Consider the following 17,589-nt stretch of genomic DNA (forward strand, 5'->3'; position numbering starts at 1 on the left):
GACCTCAACTATGAGAGACAAAATGAGAAAAAAAATCCAGACAATCACATTGGCTGATTTGGAAAGAATTTATTTGCAAATTATGGTGGAAAATAAGTATTGGGTCACCTACAAACAAGCAAGATTTCTGGCTCTCACACACCTGTACTTTCTTCTTTAAGAGGCTCCTCTGTCCTGCACTCATTACCTGTATCAATGGCACCTGTTTGAACTTGTTATCAGTATAAAAGACACCTGTCCACAACCTCAAACAGTCACACTCCAAACTCCACTATGGTGAAGACGAAAGAGCTGTCGAAGGACACCAGAAACAAAATTGTAGACCTGCACCAGGCTGAGAAGACTGAATCTGCAATAGGCAAGCAGCTTGGTGTGAACAAATCAACTGTGGGAGCAATCATTAGAAAATGGAAGACATACAAGACCACTGATAATCTCCCTCAATCTGGGGCTCCACGCAAGATCTCACCCCGTGGGGTCAAAATGTTATAAGTCTGTTATAAAACATATCCAATAAAACAAATTAAAAATAATCTAATTTCTTCATAAACTCAGGTCAAATCTATTCTGCGATATATCTTTGGTAAAAAAAAAAATCCAAATATGTATATTAATTGTTTTGTGTGAAAGTTATAGAGTCTACAAACTATGGGATATATTTTTGAAACTTGATCAATCTTGATGTACTGATGGCCGATCTAATTTCTTAAGGCCCTAAAATGCCAAGACAGTACAAATATTCGCTAAATGACCCCTTTTGTGGAAAGTAGACAGTGTGAGGTATTTAATAACAGACATAGCGAGGTTTATGAAGTTGTAATTTTTTGTCACAATTTTTTGGAAAATGGAGGAATTTTAAAAAATTTGTACTTTTCTTTTACTGTTTTTTATGTACTGTCACCAGTGTCATCATATGAATGGTGTGGCGGTGTTCAGGGACACTGAGTGGTAACAGTATGTTAAAAAACATTTTGAAATAATTTGTATTCAATATTTTTAAATATTTTTTTTAAACTTTTTTTTCTTTTTTTACTATTTTTTTACATACATCATAGTAGTTCAGTGTCACCATAGTAACACTGTACTACTCTGGGGTGAGGTGGGGAGGTGATCAGAATTGTTTTTTGTTACACTTTGCTGTTACAATGATGTTTACAAGATTGAACAGTCATGAATGGGTTACATACATAACAGCTGTGATTACTAGTGATCTGTGATTGGCTACAGCTAATCACATGGTATAGGGTGCTGTGATTGACCCAGGTACCATGTGATAGCTGTGAGCCAATCTCAGTATCACTGTAAAGGAAGCACAGCTGTTATAAATGACATTCATTCATTCATAACAGCTTTGTTGACATTGTGATCATGTGATTGCATAGCGATCACATGATTCCTGGACCACTCAAAGCAGCTGGGTACCAGGAGCCACAATCCACTGTGTCTGGTTGACACAGTGGTCACATGAGCGGCATGCTGCATGCCCCGTGATCCAGCCTGCCAGTAAATGTACGGTGGGCAGCAAGTGGTTAAAAGGCAATCACATAAATACATTTTTTAAATGTTTAAATAGGAATAAAATAATGTAGACTCTTAAAGGACTATTTTATTGGTGTATTTATGTACCATATTTTGAATGATGTGTTTGTAATGATAAAAGGTTGTTTTTTTTATATATAATAATAAATTATACTGTTTTATATTGTGTATCCATGCAAACATGCTAAATTTTTAAAAGGTGCACTCAAGTTAGTGAACATGTATCCATCAGTTAGAGACATTGTGAAACCCAAACATTTCATATTCCTGATATGAGCCTGCTGTACCATGTACTTATATGAAAAAGTATCCTGTTTCTTTGTATTGATTCCTTTGTGTGAAATCCCTTGTGTTCCTACAGTACGTCTGCTTTCTTAATAAAAATGACCACACTAAGAAGGTGAATACACTGTGGTCAGTTCTCTAGCTAGTTCTCAGCCTGCTCTACTCCACTGATCAGACCTGTGCACAGCCATTCACTGGAAAGACCAGTGTACTACTCTTTCTCCTTCCCCAGCTTTTACGCAGCTAAGAACATGAGGGAATGTGATCACTTGTAAATAAGGGGGAAAAAAGGTATTTATAATATTTTTGATGTTTTGTCTTTCATCTCTATTTTAAACTGAATGGGTTGATTTACAACTTGATCACCCCCCAGAGTAGTACAGTGTTAATATGGTGATGATGACCTACTCTGATGACAGGATGTAAAAAAAATTGGAAAAAAAGAAAAAAAAAATTTAAAAAACATTACATGTTAACAATACTTTAAATGCTCATTTATTTTACTGAAAGAGCTGTAGATTCTCTAAAATAATAATGGAATTATGGAGACGTTTGCATATTATTGAAATTCTCTAGAAATATTTTTCTTCACAAAAATTTCAAAAATGATTTCTGCATGGCGGCACATTTCCATTCAATCTGAAAACAGAAGCAGCCTGTCATGAACGCAAGGATAAATAACGCAATTGAAAGGAAACAGAGAAAAAGGGGACACGAGAGCGCCATTCTCTGTCTAATCATGCTTGTCAGGAGAGGTGACAGAACGCAGGAGATGATACACATCCATTTGTATCGCTGTGATGGCTGTTCTTTGTGAAGGTGACCGATGAGCGTGACTGTCATTGCGCGAGGAGGAGGGACACAATGTCAATCTGATAGGGAGGGTGGGTGACACGATAAAAATAAAACGGTGCTTCGGAGCTGTAAATGGATTTACTTTCATTCTGGTGGCATAGATACAGAAGCAATTTAAAGAAAAGTTCACCAGACAGGAAAAAGTGACTATTCAAGGACAAGAGCCTTGTGGCCCCCAGCAAATTTGAATAACTGAGGTTAAAGGGGATGTATAGTGCCTTGCAACCAAATTTGAAATCTAAGTTTATCACTGAAAATGTTTCTTTTTTGAATAGGTCAATATAAATTATGTTATTTTTTTCATATCAACCACTTGCAGCCATTAGATGGTAAGTTCTATGAAGACAATTTGTTTTCTGCAGGCTGGCTTAAAACTAGGTTGTAAATAGACCGGAATACTACGGCTAGGTAAAATCTGTGTGAGTGGTGCCGCTGTGGATCCGCATGAAAATCCGTGCAGCCGCACCACCCGCACAGAGAATTGCGGACCCGTGGGCGGGTGTCATTAGTTCTAATGGCACGCTGCCCGCACTGAAAAACGCAACCATACTGGGAACCGAAGTTCCCGTGCGTGCTGCGTTTTCAGAAGAAGTGCAGGGACTTCTTCCCTGCATATCACGGGGCACGGGAGTCCATTCAAATGAATGGGCTCTCATGCCCTCGCAAAACGCGGCCCGCATGGCCGCATATATGTGAATCGGGGCTAAATTAGATCAGATTACACAAGTTGCCAAACAACCAACACCTATCCCTCTCTCCTAGCAGTTATGGGGCCATATGGTTTAACCAGTTGCACAAAACCTAGCACAGCTGCTAAAAAGCATACTGGACATTTTTTTTAATTTGTTTTGATTTTTTTTTATTCTCTTTCTTGTTTTTTCTTGTAAACAATCACAAATAAAAGGTTACAAACCATAAAACAAGCATACTTAAAATTGCAATGTGTTCCTAGGGCAAGCAAGTTTTAAATACAGCACATGCTTAATCAGTCCCAGAAGTCATGCAGTTAATTAAATCCACGTCAATTCCTTCCACAGTTATATGATAAGGAAGCCCCCTTTACAATATACTGGGTATTCTTATTTGAATGATTAGTCTATGCTCTGCCAACAAGGTATCAGGAACATACCTGTATTAAATGTCCGCTAAACCATTTTTTTTTTAATAATGACAAAAATTTCAGTTTGTAAATTTTGTAAATGTTCAAAGAAAATCAACCATAAAATCTCTCTTTAGTTGCACGCTAAACTAAAAGTTGCTCTCTGGACAGATTTATATAAAAGACATCTGTGAACTAAAGTAGATCTCCTAACATATATGAAAGGCATTGCTGAATTAAAGTAGATAATCTAATATACTGTATATAAACAGCATCCCTGACATATACAGTATAAAAGACATCCTTTAAAAAGCGTTTATTAAAAACTAATTAGTTCTAAAACTAATTAATTCAAATCAATGTTAACTGCCTGGCCTGGACCAGCCCAGGCATTCTCTTGGTGGGTCACCAATGGGTTTTCTTACATTCATAATTTTTTAACCTCCAAGTCTTTTCCCACATGGACCTCTCCCATGACATCCCTCAATCGGAGTTCTTCCGTTATCTTCAGCCCCAGCATTGGGTTACCTCACTATGCAGAATTTCCACTTACCCATTCCAGAAAACTACCTCTGAGCATACCTGCCAACACTACCCTGGTACCCAGGTCTTATCTCAGTCCTCTATGTCTCTCTTGTATGTTGTTCAATGGGAACGGGGTGTGGCAGTTGAGGTAGACCTAGCGAACTGGAGCAAAGCCTGGTGTTCTGTAACTAAATGCTCAGGCTAAGGTTCTCAACATTTGGGAACCATGTCTAATGTATGCCTTTCCCATTCTTCCTCAAGCCAACTTAGGCTTACTCTGAAGGGCTCCTCCTGAGTCTTTGTTGCTCTCCTCTTTTCCTGACTTGTGGCCCTCGAGCCAACTCCTTCTTTCCCTGCTCTTTCTTTCACTCCTTGCTTACAGGTGTGTGACTCTTCTCCTTTGTCTCATTACCTTCTAGCCTAGTCTCTTTCATGTTTATGTTCAACTCCCTTACCATATTGCATTTACATGACCTGCAGATGGCAAACTTGTACTGACAGGCACGGGGGGACACCCAGCTGCCGTGGGTGTGTGTGTGTGTGTGTGTGGGGGGGGGGGATAGGGGTCCCTCTCGGCCCTCTGTACCCTTTTAACCTATTAATATGTGTTGAATTAATGCTGCCATGTCAGCCATGTACTGACTTCCAATGTCTTATTCCAATTGCAAATATCATTGCTATCCCCTGCATGGGCAGACCTACTGCTTATTTATTACTTGTTAAAACCAAATAAATATTACTGAAATAGAAAATCAATGTTAACTTCTCCAAATCCCTTGCACTGCAGAAATATGGATGACAGCAAGATATCCAATACTGTGTTCCAATTGGGTGCTTTTGCAGGGTATATTGAAATTATTCTAACATGTTTCAGGCACTGGTAGCTGGAGGGCAAGGTGTTTAGGAAGAATTTAAAACTACAAATATTAGGTAGGTAAAAAATTCACAAATACTGTAATAATTTCAGCTTTAAAATGTGCCAAAGGCCTAGATTCATCTCTAATTATCTCCTGGAGCTCTGCAGGATTCCAAAACCCTAAATGCTTTAATGTGCAAATAGTGACTTTCCATGACTCACTATGTGTGATTGGCCAATCACAAGGAAACAGGAGATAGAAGTGGGCAGTGCCATGTACCAACGTTTTTAGAATAGGTCACTTTTCACATTTTTGAGTGGCCCAAAATTTTGGGCTCTCAGGGGCTCTGGAAGACTCCCGCAGAAACCCTGTGCCAGCTGCTATAAGTCCCCAGTGCAGTTTATTAGAGTTTAAATTCCCCACAGGTTCACTTTAAGCATGCTGCAGACAAAACATGTTGCAGACAGTTTCTTATCCATATTTCACAATTTAATTTTACCTCTTTATTATAGGATTGAATACAGATTAGGGGGATATTTCTCATAACCAGCACTGACGAACATCAAGAAACTGAATTAAAGGGGACAAATAGAATTTTCAACATGAAAGCGCCTGCAATCGCTATCCCTGGAGAAGCTCCCCCAGTGCCGCCACCGCTTTGTGCCACTGCAAGAGCTTACAAGAAGATTAATGAGATGGTAAGTGTAAATTCCCACCGGCCTCCAGCTCTATCCGTATGCTTGTGAAGAAAGGAATACGAATGACTTGAGGGGATGCAGCCTGCATACCCCCCCCCCCCCCCCCACCATCACCACTGTGCCTTGTATCTATGCCAGTCGATAGCAATTATGCTTCTTCAGATAAGTGACTCTGTGAGTGACACTATCCATAGCCGGATCCGGGGGGACATGTCAAGTGTACACGACTTCCTTACTTATGTATTATTTGTACAAGTTGTCGCTGCGATTCATTCCTGGGAATTTGACAAGAAAAACTAAACAGATATTATTGATTCAGCATCTTCTAAGAGAGGGAGAGAGCAAAACAGACAGGGTCAGTTATAGAGAGGGAGAGAGAGTAGAACAAAGAGGAAAGGAGAGAGAGCAGAAAAAAGAGGAAAGAAAGGAGAATGAGGGCAGGAAAAAGAGGAAAGAAAGGAGAGTGAGGGCAGGAAAAAGAGAAAAGAAAAGAGAGTTGGGTATGGAGGAAACAAAAAGGGGAAGAAACAAAGCAGGTAAGCAAGGAGAGAAGAGAAGGATAGAAATAGAGAACAGGAAAATAAGGAAAGAGAAGACAGAGCAGGAAAGAGAGGAAAGACAAGAGAGAGCAAGAAAGAGATAAAAAAGGGGGGGGGGGAGAGCAAGAAGAGGAAGAAAGAGAAGAGAGTGAGAGAGAGCAGGCAAAGAAGAGAGAGACACACACACATAGGGGGAAAGAAGAAAGAAAAAGGGAAGAGAGAAAGTAGGAAAAGAAGAAACATCTTCAATCTCTCCCTCTCTAATGGTGCCTTCCCCACCCCTCTAAAGTAAGCACACATCACTCCCATACTTAAAAAGCCCTCGCTGGACCCCACCAACCTGAACAACTTAAGACCCATCTCCCTGCTCCCATTTACCTCTAAACTCTTAGAACGCTTACAATCCCCTGAGCTCCTGCCTCACTGACAACAACCTTCTTGACCCTTTACAGTCTTGCTTTCGCTCACTGCACTCCACTGAAACTGCCCTACTAAAACTCACTAATGATCTACTAACTGCTAAAACCAATGGCCACTACTCCGTGCTCTTACTACTTGACCTCTTGGCAGCATTTGATATTTTTGACCGTCTCCTCCTCCTCAAAAAGCTCCACTCTCTTGGCCTCCAAGACCCTGCTCTATCCTGAGTCTCCTCCTACCTATCGCAGCGCTCCTTCAGTGTTACCTATAACTCTGTCTCCTCCTCTCCACTTACACTTTCTGTAGGGGTCCCTCAAGATTCTGTCCTTGGACCCCTTCTCTTCTCCATCTACACCTCCTCCCTTGGTCACTTGATAAACTCCCATGGCTTCAAGTACCATCTCTATGCTGATGACACACAAATCTATCTTTCTACCCCTCGCCTCACCCCTTCAGTTTCCTCTCGCATTACTAACCTACTAAGTGACATATCAGCATGGATGTCACTCCACTTCCTCAAACTCAATCTTTCCAAAACTGAGCTTTTAGTATTCCCCCAGCCCATTCCCCCTCCTCTGACTTCTCCATCAAGATCAATTATACAACAATCAGTTTCTCCCCTCATGCCAGGGTACTAGGTGTAATCCTGGACTCTCATCTGTCCTTTCAGCACCAAATCCAATCACTGCCCAAATCTTGTAGACTTCACCTCCACAACATCTCCAAGATATGGCCGTTCCTAACCTCGGAAACCACTAGGCAACTTATTCACTCCCTGGTTATCTCTTGCCTTGACTATTGTAACCCCCTCCTCATTGGCCTACCTCATCGCAGGCTATCCCCTCTTCAGTCTATCATGAATGCTGCTGTCAGACTCATCCACCTTACCAACCATTCCATATCTGCCATCCCTCTCTGCCAATCCCTCCACTGGCTTCCCATTGCCCAACGAATAAAATTAAAAACATTAACATATAAAGCCATTTATAACTCTGCCCCTAATTACATCATCAATCTTGTCTCCAAGTATCACCAAAACCATCCTTCCATGATTTCCTGCTCTCTAGCTCCCTTGTCTCCTCCTCCAATGCTTGTCTCCAAGGCTTCTCCAGAGCCTCTCCCATCCTCTGGAACTCTCTACCTCAACCTATCCATCTATTGCTTACTCTGACCACTTTTAGGGAATCTCTGAAAACCTATCCCTTCAGGGAAGCCTATTCTTCCTATCAGTTCATCCCCCACAGTTATTAACTTTTGTACCACCAACCCCTCCCTCTTAGATTGTGAGCAGGGCCCTCCTAACCCACTTATATTGAACTGTATCTGTATTGTCTCTCTTTGTATTGTAAAACGCTGAGCAAACAGATGGCGCTATATAAATCCTGTATAGTAATAATAATAATAAAGAGAAGGGAGAGAGAGAGAAACAGAGCATTTACATCAGGAAAGAAGAAAGAGAGAGAGCAGGAAAAATGGATAAAAGAGAGAGAGAGGGAAAGCGAGAGAACAGGAAAATGAAGAAAGAGGTGTAGGAAAAGAATGGAGTGGGTAGAGAGCAAGAGAGCGAGAAACAGAGGAAAGAAGAGAAAACAGGAAAAGAAGACAGGGGAGGAAAAAAGGCAGAGAGAGTGGGAAAGTAGAGGGGGGGGGGAGGTGGAAAAAAGGAGAGAAGAATACAGGAAGAGGGAAGGAGAGAGACAGAGAAAGAGAGAGAGCAGAAAAATAAGAAAGTAAGGAAAGGGAAGAATGAATGATGCATTTCGAGGGGGAATCCCCTCTTCCTCAGAGTCTTGGGCTCACTGGAAGAAAGGATCCCCCTCAAAATGCGTCAGCCATTCTTTGAGCGTCTTCTTATATGCAGGACTCGTTGATATATGTTGGACATGTTTACAGCAAGAGACAGTCCACTGCCAGCAGCTGGGGGAGCACAGTCTGCGAGGGGGAGTGGAGAATTAGGTAAGGATTAGGAAATTAAAAGCGTTTTTCCTCATCCCTGAACAAAAAAGCTGTTAACCCTTTTACATTTTCCTGTAGTTGGGCTGCTTTGTTTTTTAATCCTTGCCTATGTTCTAGTTTAAGATGGTGCCCCAGGTTTCCTGTCTCAGGGTGGCTTCCATCTCTTTAAGTGTCCTATGGAGCCACCCTGCATGCAAAGACTAGTGCTGTGTTGCCCTACACTGTGGCCATCAATAGAAACACACAGCTCAATAGCCTAGTATGGCAGGGCACTCCCCTGCTTCTTCCTCCTCCCCCCTCTCCCTCCTGCAAGCTAGCAGGCTGAGTGGAGACTGCACTGCCCACTGAAAGAGCAGAAGTTGGCAGCTTTGAAAATGTAAACTATAAGTGTTTAGGTAACATTTCTACAAATAGTTTACTGGGAAATGTTATTTATAGTGCCTAAAATGATACTAAAGGTTCAAATGTTTTGTTTTAAAAATAACAAACATGTCATACCTACAGTGGGGATCGAAAGTTTGGGCACCCCAGCTAAAAATTTGTATTAATGTGCATAAAGAAGCCAAGGAAAGATGGAAAAATCTCCAAAAGGCATCAAATTACAGATTAGACATTCTTATAATATGTCAACAAAAGTTAGATTTTATTTCCATCATTTACACTTTCAAAATAACAGAAAACAAAAAAATGGCGTCTGCAAAAGTTTGGGCACCCTGCAGAGTTAATATCTTGTACTGCCCCCTTTGGCAAGTATCACAGCTTGTAAACGCTTTTTGTAGCCAGCCAAGAGTCTTTCAATTCTTGTTTGAGGTATCTTTGCCCATTCTTCCTTACAAAAGTCTTCCAGTTCTTTGAGATTTCTGGGCTGTCTGTCACGCACTGCTCTTTTAAGGTCTATCCATAGATTTTCAATTATGTTGAGGTCAGGAGATTGTGAAGGCCTTGGCAAAACCTTCAGTTTACGCCTCTTGATGTAATCCCCCGTGGATTTCGAGGTGTGTTTAGGATCATTATCCATTTGTAGAAGCCATCCTCTCTTTAACTTCAGCTTTTTCACAGATGGCATCAAGTTACCATCCACAATTTGCTGAAATTTTATTGAATCCATTTTTCCTTCTACTCGTGAGATGTTCCCTGTGCCACTGGCTGCAACACAACCCCAAAGCATGATTGATCCAACCCCATGCTTAACAGTTGGACAGAGGTTATTTTCATTAAATTCTGTGCCCCTTCTTCTCCAAACGTACCTTTGCTCATTCCGGCCAAAAAGTTCAATTTTAACCTCATCGGTCCACAGAACTTGTTTCAAAAATGCATCAGGCTTGTCTATATGTTCATTTGCAAAGTTCAAACAATGATTTTTGTGGTGAGGACGTAGAAGAGGTTTTCTTCTGATGACTCTTCCATGAAGACCATATTTGTATAAGTATCTCTTTATAGTGGAATAGTGTACCACAACTCCAGTGTCTGCCAGATCTTTCTGGAGGGATCGTGCAGTCAAACGTGGGTTTTGAATAGTTTTTCTCACAATCCTGCGAGCTGTTCTGTCTGATATTTTTCTTGGTCTTCCAGATCTTGCTTTAACTTCCACTGTTCCTGATGACTGCCATTTCTTAATTACATTCCGAACAGAGGATATTGACATCTGAAAACGCTTTGCTATCTTCTTATAGCCTTCTCCAGCTTTGTGAGCGTCAACTATTTTCAGTTTCAGTTTTCTAGACAACTGCTTAGAAGAACCCATGGTGCTGATTGTTGGGGCAAGGTCAGATGAGTCTGGGCATTTAAAACCTTTGAGATTGACATCACCTGGTCTTCCCAGACGATGATTGAGAACAATCCATGACACTGGCAGGTCTCAGCTTTGCAAAGGGGGCAGTGCATGCTATAAATTCTGCAGGGTGCCCAAACTTTTGCAGACGCCATTTTTTTGTTTTCTATTATTTTGAAAGTGTAAATGATGGAAATAAAATCTAACTTTTGTTGACATATTATAAGAATGTCTAATCTGTAATTTGATGCCTTTTGGAGATTTTTCCATCTTTCCTTGGCTTCCTTATGCACATTAATACACATTTTTAGCTGGGGTGCCCAAACTTTCGATCCCCACTGTACCTGCTCTGCACAATGGTTTTGCACAGAGCAGTCTTGGTACCCTGCCAAGCTGCTGGCTCCTTCCCCCACTGAGTGCCCCAAAGCAAGCCAAAGGGGGGGCTGAAGGTGGAGTTGCACACTAAATATTTTTTACCTTCATGCATTGAATGCAAGTCAAAACATTTGTGTATATATGAAAAAAACATTATAGATCCTTTTTTCCCTTTATTATAAGGGATCACATACCCTCTGTTCTCAGCTGCATGAAAGGCTGTGCAGGGGAGGGGGGGGGGGGGGTGTCAGAACAAGTTTGATGACTGGAGAAGAGCAGGCTGAGTACCCAGCACAGTTGAGAACTGACCACGCTGTGTTCTCCAGCTCAGTGTGGTCAGTTTTTAATAAGAAAGCAGAGGGACTGGCAGGAACACCAGGGATTTCACACAAAGGAAGAAATACAAAGAGAACAGGATACTTTTTCACACAAGTACATGGTACACCAGGCACATATCAGGAATATGAAATGTGTTTACATATTCTTTAATATTACTTTAACCGCCCCCACCCGCCATATAAGGAAATGATGGGAGGGCGGCGGCTCTCTTGCTTTGTAAGGACGTCATATGACATCAATGCCACATATCAGTGCCCATCAGAGCTGCCTTTCAGTGCCAATTATCAGTGCCAGTCAGTGCCACCAATCAGTGCTGCTAATCAGTGTTCGTCAGTGCAGCCCAACAGTTCCAATCAGTGCCCTTATGATCAGTGTAGGCCCATCAGTGCCACCTGTCAGTGCCCATAATTGCCACCTGTCAGTGCCCATCAATGCCACATATCAGTGCCCATCAATGCCACATATCAGTGCAAATCAGAGCTGCCTTTCAGCGCCAACTATCAGTGATGCCTATCAGTGCCAGTCAGTGCCAACTATCAGTGCCATATATGAGTGCTGCTTTTCAGTGTCCATTAGTGCTGTTAGTGCCCACCAGTGCTACCTGTCAATGCCCATCAGTGCCGCCTATCCGTGCAGCCTATCAGTGCCCATTACTGCAGCCTCGTCTTATTTTTTTCTATTCTCAGGTTTCCTTCAGCAACTCTCATGTATAAAAAAAAATATAGAAACATTGTGTATAGCTGCTAATACATAGTATCGTTTAAATTATAACAAGGACCAGTGCTGAAATATCTGTTTGTGCTGATTAGTGCTGAAAGAGCTACTGAGTGCAGCTCAACTACACAGATGAGACTGAGGATGTCACTCTATGCGCAGATCCCTACAACACAAGCGGGCATCTGTTCAACAGAGAAGAACTCTAGTAGGTATGGTGGGTATAGGAAAGAATCACCCCCTTAAGAAGAATCACATTTTGTTGCTTCGCAGTCTGAAATGAAGACAGACCGTTTTTGTTTTATCCAGCTGTATTTACTCAGTGCAACTTGTAACATCCATGTGAAAGATATAACACCAACATGTCAGAAATTATTTTTCCAAATCCAAAAACAGAATCACTGAGTTGGAAAAAGGATCATCCCCCTCCTAAAAATGACTTGTAAACACAATCAGGTCTAGCTACTCACCTTCTCAGTGGCATACAAAGCCATTTAACTTTCAACTGTGATCAGCTGTAGTCATTTTGATTAGCTAATTATAATTTCCTGGAGCATTTCAGTCCCTGTAGTGCAACTAAAGCAAACAATCAACTATGGGTGGCAAGGCACTGTCAAAAGGTCTCTGGGATAAAGTTGTGGATAGGCACAAGTCAGGCGATGGATACAAAAAAATGTTAAAGGCTTTATCAATGCCTAGAAGCACAGTGAAGTCTATTATTAAGAAGTGGAAGGTATTTGGTACAACACAGACCCTCTCTGGATCAGGATGTCGCTTCAAACAGGATGAAAGAGCCAGGAGGAAAATGGTCAAAAAGGTTACCAAGAGGCCTACAACAACTCTGAAGCAGTTGCAGGAATTTATGGCAAAGAGTGGTCATTGTGTGCATGTGACAACAATATCACATATTCTTCACAAATGTGGCTTGTATGGGAGGGTTGCAAGAAAAAAGCCACTCCTCAAGAAAAGCCACATGTAGTCACGACTGAGCTTTGCCAAAAAGCACCTTGAAGATTCTGAGGCCACGTGGAAAAAGGTGTTATGGTCAGATGACACTAAAATTGAATTATTTGGCCTTAACACTAAACGATATGTCTGGCGGAAATCCAATACAGTTCACCATCCAAATAACACCATTCCTACAGTAAAGCATGGAGGTGGTAATATTCTGTTATTGGGGGGCGGGACAGGGAGCAGGGACTGCAGCACTTCTTAGGATAGAAGGAAAAATGGATGGGGCAAAATAGGGTCAAATTCTTAAAGGAAAATCTGCTGCCCTCTGCCGGAAAATTGTCAATGGGAAGAAGGTTTACCTTCCAACATGACAGTGACCCAAAGCACACAGCAAACATGACCACACAGTGGTTGAAGGAGAACAAGATGAATGTCCTTGTATGGTCTAGTCAGAGCCCAGACCCAAACCCCATTGAAAATCTATGGAATGCCTTGAAGACTGCAGTCCACAAACGGTCACCATCAAATTGAACTGAACTTGAGCAGTTCTGCAAAGAAGAGTGGGCAAATATTGCAGTTTAGATGTGCTAAGTTAGTAGAGACATATCCCAACAGACTAAAGGCTGGAATTACAGCAAAAGGTGGTCCAACAAAATACTGATACAAGGGGGTGATCCTTTTTCTACCTCAGTAATTCTTTTTTTGATTTTTTTTTGTCTGATATGTTGATGTTATATCTTTTACTTGGAAGCTATACGTTGCACGGAGTAAATGCAGCTGGATAAAACAAAAACTGTGTCTGTCTTCATTTCAGGCTGCAAAGTAACAAAATGTGATTATTTTAAAGGGGGGTGATTCTTTTCTATACCCTGTCCTACTGGCCCTCACTGGTTAGTAATTACCTACAGTGAAAACGCCATTTATCAGCCAAGCTGTGTAATGCCACCCACAATGGCTCTTCCTGCACACGCTGTGGGGAAATAAAGCTGGCAATATACTAATAGATTTTCAAATCAATGTTCGTATGCAGATTTGATCACTTCACGAATGTCCTTTGAATGTACTTCAGAATTTGTTTGCATTCAAAATTTGATTTTGGTATGGATAGACCTTTCCCAAACGGAAACCACATACTGGGGGAGATTTACTAAAACGGGAGCACTCAGAATCTGGTGCATAGTGACCAATCAGCTTCTAACTTCAGGTTTTTCAACGATAAAACCTGGAAGCTGATTGGTTTCTATGCACCAGATTTTGTACCATGCAGGTTTAATGAATAACCTCCACAATCTGAGAAATGTGTTTGCTTGAGAAAAATTTACCATTTTGCTCCTTTAAGTTTTCTTGTCAAAATCAAACATTGCTTTGACCTCAAGAATAATTAGAAAATCAAATTATTATTCTAATTATTATTATAAACAATTGGATTTAAATTCTACTAGTATCTAGCTTTATTCTCCCAGGTAATCACTGTATATTCAGCTTGTAGTACCAGATGACAACCAGCAGGGACTGCTACAGATCAAATCTCTACTTGCATGTCTTGGTCACTAGAGAACCCAGGACCTGAGAGAGGGTCAAACTTTGCTGTTTTTTTTTTAATGGGGAGTAAGCTATAGCTAAAAGTAAAAGAGTGATAAAAGCAGTAAATTTCACCAGAGATTTTTACAAAGTCTAATAGGATCCTTAATTAGTAGCAGGACAGCTGTAATAAAATATATATTTTTGCTACTTTCAGGGATTAAAAAATGTGGTAAACTTTTACTAAATATAAAAAAAAAGTCAAGTTTCAAATTTGAATTCTATGGACAGCAGTGGGGGACCATTCTTTGATGATCACTTGCAGTCCAAGGAATTTGTAGTCAAGTAATTGTAGGGGATCTATTCTAATACAAACAAAAACAAATGTGTACAATGGTGGGGGGGGGGGGGGTGGCATAGAGGAATACACTATTCTTTGGAGGCTTCTTTAACATTATACTTGGTGTTATGGAGCCACAACTGTTTTCAGGGGGAGCATTGACGTTATGCTTTGCTAGTATATACTTTGCTGCAAAGCTGATATTTGATTTGTTTCAGACAAAAAGGGCCATTTTTAGTAGTTTTTAAAGCAGCATATTTGGGTATTAGGTTTCTTTGACTGGCAGATATAGTAGCGCTAGGCATGTGTAAAGTGGCAACAGGCTGAAGAATTTAACCTGCAAAAAGACCTGAAATTCTGTTCAGCCTATCTTTCAAGACAGAATAGCCAGGTCAAAGGTCCTACTTTTCTCCACTGCAGTTAAACAACATAGCTTGGTCTCTGGATGATGAAGTAATAGCAACACACCAATGAATCACCATTCAGTTCTCTTAAAGTGGTTGTAAACCCTTACACATACCCAGTGAAGTGGCTGACCTCAGGCGATATACAGAGATGAAACAAATTCTCCTAATTAAGATGTTTCTGTCTATCTACAGCCGTCTTTCCCCTACATCCCTTCAAAGTGCAGGATTTACGCAGGGTCTCTGAGCTCTGAAAAGCAGGGGGTGGAGACCTGAGGTTACATCAGTGAGGAGAGCTCTGAGAGCTGATTGGTGGGAAGAGACACCCCCCCTCCCTACAGTTCACAGGAGCAGAGCTGAGGCTGTCAATCTGCTGGAGGTCCCACCCCTGTCACCATTTTTCTTTTGGTGTCAGGAAAACTTGTCAGAAATGATTCATGCTGATAGCAGAGGAATGGAGCAGCAGACAGAAAAGACAACTGGTGCTCCTAACTGAGACAAGTACACACTATAGAGGGAGATGCTTTGTTCATATTTCACGTCTGAGGTTTACAGCCATTTTAAGCCAGCCATATACGGATCAAAATTTGGCTGGTTCAACAGGGATCGGCCAAAGCTCAATAAATGTGTGGGCAGGCTGATTGTACACAAGTCAATCTATTAACTGACTTGTGTACAAACAGGCAATTGGAAAATGTTCTTGCGATCAGTGTCACTGGCTATAGCTAACAGTCCTGATGAGTGTATTCTGCTGGTGGGGAAATCTCCCCGCCATCGGAATACAAAGGTCCAGCGAGAGATATTCCCTCATCCCCACTGTGGAACGTGCGGATGGAGGAATCAAGTCAGTTTCTTTCATTCAACCCGCTGATTGAACAAAACAAATAATTAGTGTATGGCCAGCCTTAGCAAGCACCTAGTGTTAGATTGACAATGCTGTTCAGTGCAACAGAATCTCATTGGTTCACAGCGCAGCCCTTCCCTCCCTTAGTATCTTAGTATCTCCCTCTCTGAGTCCTACTGCAAAAAGTTGCAGGAAACTAATATAAAGATGGATTCAAATGCATACATTACAATGTCATTTAAGATTTCTTTTTAGTAAAATTGTTTCTTTAATATGAAGTTTGTTCTTTATACAGAAAGAAATTCCTGAATGGTTGGCCGTGGATGAGTCGATCCCTCACTGAAAAGTCCCATCTTTAATCACATTGCCACTATGCCAGGACTCAAGTTGGGTGAACGCGGCAAATGTGTGATGGCTTGTTTTCTGTAGAAACAGAAGAGCCGCTGGCCAAAGATAACATTATCAATGTTGTATGTAGCAATCTCTGTAAATATTATCTCAGAAACCAATGTGGTGTAAAAATGTCAGAGCTATTTCTAGGTGTATGTTTTTAAATCTCATATACAGCATGTGTATATACGTATACAGTATCGTAGAGTCATTTACATCCAAAGGTATCCAGGGGTATCACCCTGTTCATATAATTTAATAGTCAGCACGCCATATGTTTAATCTGCAATATAAATAAAGGAATTTTACTAATCTCTTGGGGGACTGTTTGTCTTAAATGTTTCAAACAAATTACAGTTTAATAAACTCAGTACTATGAGCTATGGGACACTGGGGACAAGAGAGGAGGCCATCTGATAAAAAACAAAGTCATTTGCTCACAATTTATGCACACTGTCTTAGCAGAATGTCCTAATTAATAAAATTAATGAGTTTAGAAAGATCTCTCTTTTAAAATAAGGAGCTCTTTTTGAAAAGGAATGTAACAGAGACCCCCCCCCCTTTAATTGTAAAGAGAAGGAGGACCACCACTCTGTAATACAGCTCTCTGACATCCAAAGAAGGCCAGGAACATCCACCCTTGATTTATCTTCCCCTTTCAGATGTGAAGGTGTAGGGTCAGGAGGGATGGGCCAAGGGGCAAACTGGTCATTACATGGGTCAACAAAACCTTTTAGCTTAATTGAAAACCCCTCACCATGAGCTATCAACAAGATGCCTCCTTTTCACTGAGGGCTCACCTGCTAAGATTTAGGCCAGCCTTTCTCAACCAGGGTATCCATGCACCCTGGTGTGCCTTGAGGTTTCTTCAGGGGTGCCTTGGCAAAATGTCTAAAAATTGCATAAAAACTTGTTTACAAGTCAGCAGTTGGAACAAACCTGCCTTTTAGTTACACAAAGCCACAGTTTTTCATTGTGCACCATTATGACCTTCTAGCCGTCGGAGTCCTGACAATCAATGATGTCATCAGTTGATAAGGAGGATGTCAGCTTCCTGCACAGCATCCTAGTTTTACCCTCCCCTGCCCCCTCTCCATCAGTGCTGGGGTCACATTAGCTCAGTGATGGAGAAAAACGGAGAGAGAAGAGAAACATTGGAATATT

The 17,589-nt window shown here is 41.2% G+C and overlaps 1 long non-coding RNA gene across 2 annotated transcripts in view; it reads left to right on the plus strand.

The window, feature by feature from the left end:
• LOC149456646 (uncharacterized) overlaps positions 1-16,741 on the plus strand; it is a 125,886-nt gene extending 109,145 nt beyond the window's left edge. For both annotated transcript variants that reach the window (XR_016313826.1, XR_016313827.1), the window contains exons 3-4: positions 5,673-5,858; positions 16,331-16,741. This is a non-coding gene — a long non-coding RNA (uncharacterized LOC149456646). The remainder of the gene's footprint in view (positions 1-5,672; positions 5,859-16,330) is intronic.
• Positions 16,742-17,589: the final 848 nt, after the last annotated feature.

Source organism: Staurois parvus, unplaced genomic scaffold (genome assembly GCF_062004578.1).
Source record: "Staurois parvus isolate SC_StPar_1 unplaced genomic scaffold, SC_StPar_1.0 ptg000352l, whole genome shotgun sequence".
NCBI lineage: Eukaryota > Metazoa > Chordata > Amphibia > Anura > Ranidae > Staurois > Staurois parvus.